The sequence below is a fragment of the Oncorhynchus keta genome, unplaced genomic scaffold, assembly GCF_023373465.1.
Source record: "Oncorhynchus keta strain PuntledgeMale-10-30-2019 unplaced genomic scaffold, Oket_V2 Un_contig_21595_pilon_pilon, whole genome shotgun sequence".
Classification (NCBI taxonomy): domain Eukaryota; kingdom Metazoa; phylum Chordata; class Actinopteri; order Salmoniformes; family Salmonidae; genus Oncorhynchus; species Oncorhynchus keta.
In genome coordinates, this window is record NW_026282519.1 from 3,566 (window position 1) to 12,306 (window position 8,741).

The following is an 8,741-nucleotide window of genomic DNA, read 5'->3' on the forward strand; positions in this document are numbered from 1 at the left end:
CACACTTGAACTGTAATGGGACAAACTGGGATTGTTGTAGTGGTTATTGCAAAGATATATTAATCTTAGGAGAGAAATTTACTGTAAAGTGACTGTATCTTATACTGTATGAATGAGCTATGAAATGTTGAGTCACCTTGACTGTCTGACATATTCGGTATGCTTCACATTGACACTGTCCTAACTGAAGATGGGTTTCACTTTGCCCTTTGTGATAATTTGAGGTCATGTATCAAGGAGTATGTTTAGCTCCTTCTGATGAAACAACCAGGCAGCATTTATTAGAGTGATCATAAGCTCTATCTTTAACTTGCTCTGTCACTACAGTACATGGTCAAAATCTGTCTCTTCAGTTTCCATTTCAGAGTTATAAGAGTAACTAAAGGCTTAAAGGCCCAGTGCATTGAAAAAATGTGATTTTCTGTGTTTTATATATATTTCCACACTATGAGGTTTGAATAATACTGTGAAATTGGGAACATGATGATAACGCCTTTAAAAGTGTAAGAGCTGTTTGAAAAAGACCACCTGAAAAATCTGCCTGTTTTGATGGGATTGAGTTGTGGCCTGCCTGGTGACATGAGGAGTGAGCTAGAGTCATCTTGCAGGAAAACTTTGGAAAAACTTGAAGGTTTTGCTGATAACCTGACTAGCGCTACAGACCCTAAATTAGTAAGTATGTCATAACTCTTAAACCCAACAGAGCAATTATATGGTCTTTATATGCCTGATACAAAGTTACGTTTTATTAGCATTTATATGAATATGCATAAATTGTCAAGTGATCATGAATATCCTAAAGATTAATAACCATATATTACAATAATTTGGTCCTGCATCATTGTGAAACCCTCTTTCCTTTCCTAGACCTTCCCTCCTAAACTTGTGCTGGTGGATTTCGGTGACATGACCAGCATGCCAGATGTGATACGTAGAGAAGCTGGAGTGTTGTGGCTGTGTGACATGTGCTCATTCTCAACAGCAGCCTTCAAGTCAAGGCCCCAGTACAGAGCACATCACTGAAGATGGACAAGCTAATTATGGACAATAACTACTTTGGCCCCTATCACAGTGGCTAAGGGTACTATATCACAACAGAGCATAATTGAACTCAGTTAAAAGGAATTTGAGTTTAAGAGTTGTGTTACATTGGTCCCTTCCACAGGTCTTCTGCCATCCATTATGTCGAGGAGGACTGGCCATGTGATTCTGGTCAACAGTATCCAGGGCAAGCTGGCTATGCCTTTCCGTGCCACTTGTGAGTTCAGTCATTTTCATACCGACAGTAGGCCTACTTCTGAATGTAGTTTGATGAAGTTTGAATTAACAGGTATTCAGATGTACAGTATGAGTTCCCTCAATAAATAAACAATTGTATGCGGAGATCAGGGTCTGAATTTGGCTTTGCTGATTTCAGATGCTGCCTCTAAGCATGCAGTCCAAGCTTCTTTGACTGTCTGCGGGCTGAGGTCCAGGAGTATGGCATCTCTGTCAGCACTGTCCAGCAGAGGCTGCCAATGAGACCCCGAAGATTCTGAACAGCAAGAAGAGAGAGGTGGTCATGGCCCACTCCCTCCCCAAGATGGCCATCTATGCCAGATCCCTTTTCCCAAATGTATTTTTCGCTGTGATGGCTGCAGGAGTGAATAATGTTGCAGGAGTGAATAATGTTGCAGGAGTGAATAATGCTGCAGGAATGAATAATGCTGCAGGAGTGAATAATGTTGCAGGAGTGAATAATGCTGCAGGAATGAATAATGCTGCAGGAGTGAATAATGTTGCAGGAGTGAATAATGCAGCAGGAGTGAATAATGTTGCAGGAGTGAATAATGTTGCAGGAATGAATAATGCTGCAGGAATGAATAATGCTGCAGGAGTGAATAATGCTGCAGGAGTGAATAATGCTGCAGGAGTGAATAATGCTGCAGGAGGAATAATGCTGCAGGAGTGAATAATGCTGCAGGAATGAATAATGCTGCAGGAATGAATAATGTTGCAGGAATGAATAATGCAGCAGGAGTGAATAATGTTGCAGGAGTGAATAATGCTGCAGGAGTGAATAATGTTGCAGGAGTGAATAATGCTGCAGGAGTGAATAATGCTGCAGGAGGAATAATGCTGCAGGAATGAATAATGCGCAGGAGTGAATAATGTTGCAGGAGTGAATAATGCTGCAGGAATGAATAATGCTGCAGGAGTGAATAATGCTGCAGGAATGAATAATGCTGCAGGAGTGAATAATGCTGCAGGAGTGAATAATGCTGCAGGAATGAATAATGCTGCAGGAGTGAATAATGCTGCAGGAATGAATAATGCTGCAGGAGTGAATAATGCTGCAGGAATGAATAATGTTGCAGGAGTGAATAATGCTGCAGGAATGAATAATGCTGCAGGAATGAATAATGCTGCAGGAGTGAATAATATTGCAGCTTTAGCAGACTCAGAGGAGCTGTAGTCAACATAGCATTGGATTGGCACTGGATTCTGATACACACCACATAGAACTGGGAATAAGATGATGTGTTGGGCCAGCACTTATGACTGTCAAATATGGAGGACCAGCTGAGACCGGAATGAAAAGAGAAGAAGACAAAACGATTATTGAAATGTTGGAATGTTTTTAATGCTGAATGGACACAGGTGACTGAAAAAGATGTTGGAAAAATGGTTACTTGGAAACTAAAATAACTTGGGTTATTGCAACTTGCTTCAGCAGAACTGTCATATAGCAGAAATGAGGAAACTGTTGTTTGTGTTATTGGGAACTGTATATTAGGCCTATAGAACCTAGAAATAAACCTTGTTTTGAGCTCTGTCTCCTTGTCTTTACCTTTCATAATATATGTAACATTGGTAAAGAGACCACTTTGTAGCCTACAGATGGAATTGAAGACTCATATTTGTATTTTGTGACAGAGGTGGATGGTAATTTAATTACAATCTCCACTTATTATAGTCATGAAGTAACTTTTACGCTGGCTAGTGGACATCAATTGAATTGCATTGGGAAAGACTGCGCACAGCCACGAGCAAGAACTGACTCTTGAACAAGACAATCGATATGGCTTTACGAAAACTGATTTTCCGCGTCTATGCATTGAACAGCACACCTCATTCTGTAAAGGTTTTGAATACTCATATGTCTGCCTTTAGTGTATTGAGTCCTAACGCCGACTTGAGAGTAAAACATGACCGATACAACCTCTGCTTTTCTATCAACCTGGACGGCGAAGGTGAGCGTGAAACAGAGCAGGGATTGCCATTTACAACCAGGGGGTTATAGTAACTCGAGGCCGGTGTTCATGCATGGCCCACTTGGGAATGTTCCTAGTTAGGAACGCATGACTGTGGGGAATATAATATGTTACACGTATAAATAACATTTTACTCTCTTGGCACAGGACATCAGGATAGCGCGCACGAGCAAGAAGGAGGTAGATCTACTGTCAACTTATGTACCCGAGTCTTTCAGGGGCAAAGGTGTTGCAGCTCTTCTGTCAAAGGTAAACTCTCATGACTATGGAATCCCATGAAGTCAAAAACGTGTTTTACTGTGCTGTATATATATTTACACACAGGTTTGAATAATACTGTGAAATTGTGAAAATTATGATAATGTCCTTTTAATGTAAGAACAGTTTGAAATGTCATTCTGTTTTGGTGGGATGGAGTTTTGGCCTGCCTGGTGACATCAACAGGCGGTAAATTAGTTAATAGTCCAATTACATATTGTTCCAAACTACTCTGCCAATAACAACTCTTTTTCAGTTTTTCCTCCCTACTCAGACCACTCCCAGACAGTCCTAGCAAAATTATTGCTTGAGAAATTGCTCTTTGCTAATTGAAAACAATTTTGAAAACAATCACTGTAAGGTACTTAATTGTTACCCAGCAAGGATTTGATATTGAGAATTTAAAAACGTCTGCATTTGACCTTAGAAAATTATTATACTATCTAAACATTTCTAGGTAGTATCTACACATTTTGAGATACGTAAGTCAACATTTTGAGATACTTTTTTCTAACCTTAATTTGACTATTCAAGTCAATTAATAACAAATTTATTATTTACAATAACGGCCTACCAAGAGGCAAAAGGCCTCCTGAGGGGATGGGGCCCAACTTGTTTAAATGTAGGACAAAAACACATCACGACAAAAGAGACACCACAACACTACATAAAGAGAGACATAAGACAACAACATAAAATGGCAGGAACATGACAATACATGGTAGCAGCACAACATAACAACAACACAACATGGTAGCAGCACAACATAACAACTACACAACATGGTAGCAGCACAAACATGGTACAAACATTGTTAGGCACAGACAACATACGAAGGGCAAAAGGTAGAGACAACAATACATCACGGGAAGTGTCAGTGAGTGTCCATGATTGATTGAGTCTTTGAATGAAGAGATTGAGATTAAACTGTCCAGTTTGAGTGTTTGTTGCAGCTCGTTCGATCGCTAGCTGCAGCAAACTAAAAACCGGAGCGATCCAGGGATGTGTGTGCTTTGGGGACCTTTAACAGAATGTGAATGACAGAACGGGTGCTGTATGTGGAGGATGAGGGCTGCAGTAGATATCTCAGATAGGGGGAGTGAGGCCTAAAGAGGGTTTATAAATAAGCCTCATCCAGTGGGTCTTAAGGTCGGGTATACAGGGATGACCAGTTTACAGAGGAGTATAGCGTGCAGTGATGTGTCCTATAAAATGTTGAGATATTAAGTCTTTGCCTAGGGAGGACTCCTGGTCCTTACACAGACACAGAGACAACAACTGTTAGTGGTCAATAGAGCTAAGTGCTGAGCTTGCTTTATGCAGGGTTGCATCATGTAGGGACTTTGCATCTGTAATTAAAAGTTAATCACACAACAAACCATCGCTATTGTGTTGATTGATTAATTGGCCTATGTAGCTTAGCTGCACAAAGTTCGAATATAAATCAAATTTGATCACATTCATATTTTCTCTTAACACAAATAAATTGGCCTATATTTAATATATAATTTAGGTTGTAAGTACATAGCTTAGGCTATAAATACATGATGTTACTGCTTTGTTTCCCTTGCCCAGAGTGAATCAGAGTGCTTAGGCTTCTCTGGCTACCTGCAGCTGTGGTTGTTATCAGTAGGCTACAGTTGATCCGTTTGTGCTCAAGTTGACAGATGGAAAATCACCACACAATGCTACAAATAAATAAACATGGCACGGCAGGTAGCCTAGTGGTTAGAGCGTTGGGCCAGTAACCGAAAGGTTGCTGAATCGGAATCCCGAGCTGACAAGATAAAAAAAAATCTGTTTTTCTGCCCCTGAACAAGGCAGTTAACCCAGTGTTCCTAGGCCGTCATTGTAAATAAGAATTTGTTCCTTTGCCTAGTTAAATAAAGGTTAAATGTAAAATATATATATATATATATATATACATACTATATGCATGATTTACCATCACTACATTTTAGATAGTATTGACTTTTTTTTGTATGTGGTGGGAATTGGCTCCATACATGACTCATGATGTCTTTGGTAACAATAAAATAGTTATGTTTGGTAATATTTTTTAATTGCAATATTATTCATATTATTTATTAATACATTTGAACCATTCTCTCCTCTATTCAGGCTGCCATGGATTTTCTGGTGGAAGAAAACCTCAAGGCCCATATATCTTGTTGTTATATTAAGAAATATGTTGAGGAAAGCCCCACTTCTTGGTTATAAGCATCTTATTATATTCTGAATAAACTGCATCCTTGATGAATGAGTGGTTGGTTATAAAAATACAAAATACTTTAAAATAATGTATTCAGTATATACAGTACTAGTCAAAAGTTTGGACACACCAACTAATTCAAGGGTTTTTCTTTATTTTTACTATTTTCTACATGGTAGAATAATAGTGAAGAGAATCAAAACTATGAAATAACACATGGAATCATGGAGTAACCAAAAGTGTTAGACAAATCAAAATATATTTTAGATTCTTGAAGGTAGCCTTGATGACAGCTGACAGAAACTGACAGATGACAGAAACGGAAGTCCATAATTACTTTAAGACATAAAGGTCAGTCAATCCGGAAAATGACAAGAACTTTGAAAGTTGTACAGTCGCAAAAACTATCAAGAGCTATGATGAAACTGGCTCTCATGAGGACCACCACATGAAAGGAAGACCCAGAGTTACCTCTGCTGCAGAAGATGAGTTCATTAGTTACCAGCTTCAGAAATTGCAGACCAAATAAATGCTTCACAGAGTTCAAGTAAAAGACACATCTCAACATCAACTGTTCAGAGGAGACTGCATGAATTAGGCCTTCATGGTCAAATTGCTGCAAAGAAACCACTACTAAAGGACACCAATAATAAGAAGAGACTTGCTTGTGCCTAAAAACACGAGCAATGGACATTAGACTGGTGGAAATCTGTCCTTTGGTCTCATGAGTCCAAATGTGAGATTTTTTGTTCCAACCACTGTGTCTTTTGCGACACAGAGTACGGATGATCTCTGCATGTGTGGTTCCAACTGTGAAGCATGGAGGAGGAGGTGTGATGGTGTGGGGTGCTTTGCTGGTGACACTGTCAGTCATTTATTTAGAATTCAAGACACACTTAGCCAGCATGGCTACCACAGAATTCTGCAGCGATACGCCATCCCATCTGGTTTGCGCTTAGTGGGATTATCATTTGTTTTTAAACAGGACAATGATCCAACACACCTCCAGCCTGTGTAAGGGCTATTTGACCAAGAAGGAGAGTGATGGAGTGCTGCATCAGATGACCTGGCCTCCACAATCACCCGATCTCAACCCAATTTCAATGGTTTGGGATGAGTTGGACTGCAGAGTGAAGGAAAAGCTGCCAACTAGTGCTGAGCATATGTGGGAACTCCTTCAAACTGTGGGAAATGCATTCCAGGTGAAGCTGGTTGAGAGAATGCCAAGAGTGTGCAAAGCTGTCATCAAGTCTACCTTGAAGAATCTAAAATATATTTGGATTTGTTTAACACTTTTTTGGTTACTACATGATTCCATGTGTTATTTCATAGTTTTGATATCTTCACTAGTAATCTACAATGTAAAAATACAAATAAAGAAAAACCCTTGAATGAGTAGGTCTGTCTAAACCTTTGACTGGTACTGTATATGTGTGTGTATATACAGTGCCTTGCGAAAGTATTCGGCCCCCTTGAACTTTGCGACCTTTTGCCACATTTCAGGCTTCAAACATAAAGATATAAAACTGTATTTTTTGTGAAGAATCAACAACAAGTGGGACACAATCATGAAGTGGAACGACATTTATTGGATATTTCAAACCTTTTAACAAATCAAAAACTGAAAAATTGGGCGTGCAAAATGATTCAGCCCCTTTACTTTCAGTGCAGCAAACTCTCTCGAAGTTCAGTGAGGATCTCTGATGATCCAATATTGACCTAAATGACTAATGATGATAAATACAATCCACCTGTGTGTAATCAAGTCTCCGTATAAATGCACCTGCACTGTGATAGTCTCAGAGGTCCGTTAAAAGCTGAGGCATCACGAAGAACAATGAACACACCAGGCAGGTCCGAAATACTGTTGTGAAGAAGTTTAAAGCGGATTTGGATACAAAAATATTTCCCAAGCTTTAAACATCCCAGGAACACTGTGCAGCGATAATATTGAAATGGAAGGAGTATCAGACCACTGCAAATCTACCAAGACCTGGCCACATCCCTCTAAACTTTCAGCTCATACAAAGGAGAAGACTGATCAGAGATGCAGCCAAGAGGCCCATGATCACTCTGGATGAACTGCAGAGATCTACAGCTGAGATGGGAGACTCTGTCCATAGGACAACAATCAGTCGTATATGTGCACAAATCTGGCCTTTATGGAAGAGTTGCAAGAAGAAACCCAGTTCTTAAAGATATCCATAAAAAGTGTTGTTTAAAGTTTGCCACAAGTCACCTGGGAGACCACCAAACATGTGGAAGAAGGTGCTCTGGTCAGATGAAACCAAAATGGAACTTTTGGCAACAATGCAAAGCGTTATGTTTGAGGGCGTAAAAGCAACACAGCTCATCACCCTGAAACACCATCCCCACTGTCAAACATGGTGGTGGCAGCATCATGGTTTGGGCCTGCTTTTCTTCAGCAGGGACAGGGAAGATGGTTAAAATTGATGGGAAGATGGATGGAGCCAAATACAGGACCATTCTGGAAGAAAACCTGATGGAGTCTGCAAAAGACCTGAGACTGGGACGGAGATTTGTCTTCCAACAGACAATGATCCCAAAACATAAAAGCAAAATCTACAATGGAATGGTTCAAAAATAAACATATCCAGGTGTTAGAATGGCCAAGTCAAAGTCAGACCTGAATCAATCGAGAATCTGTGGAAAGAACTGAAAACTGCTGTTCACAAATGCTCTCCATCCAACCTCACTGAGCTCGAGCTGTTTTGCAGGAGGAATGGGAAAAAATTCAGTCTCTCGATGTGCAAAACTGATAGAGACATACCCCAAGCGACTTACAGCTGTAATCGCAGCAAAGGTGAGCGCTACAAAGTATTAACTTAAGGGCTGAATAATTTTGCACGCCCAATTTTTCAGTTTTGATTTGTTAAAAAAGTTTGAAATATCAATAAATGTCGTTCCACTTCATGATTGTGTCCCACTTGTTGTTGATTCTTCACAAAAAAATACAGTTTTATATCTTTATGTTTGAAGCCTGAAATGTGGCAAAG

The 8,741-nt window shown here is 39.7% G+C and overlaps 1 long non-coding RNA gene and 1 pseudogene across 1 annotated transcript; both read left to right on the forward strand.

The window, feature by feature from the left end:
• Positions 1 to 579: 579 nt before the first annotated feature.
• On the forward strand, positions 580 to 2,455 carry LOC118384204 (dehydrogenase/reductase SDR family member 7C-B-like; annotated as a pseudogene).
• A 538-nt stretch (positions 2,456 to 2,993) lies between these two features.
• LOC127921158 (uncharacterized) lies at positions 2,994 to 5,716 on the forward strand. The gene is made up of 3 exons (XR_008108307.1): positions 2,994 to 3,233; positions 3,402 to 3,503; positions 5,634 to 5,716. It is a non-coding gene; the product is annotated as an uncharacterized LOC127921158 (long non-coding RNA).
• Positions 5,717 to 8,741: the final 3,025 nt, after the last annotated feature.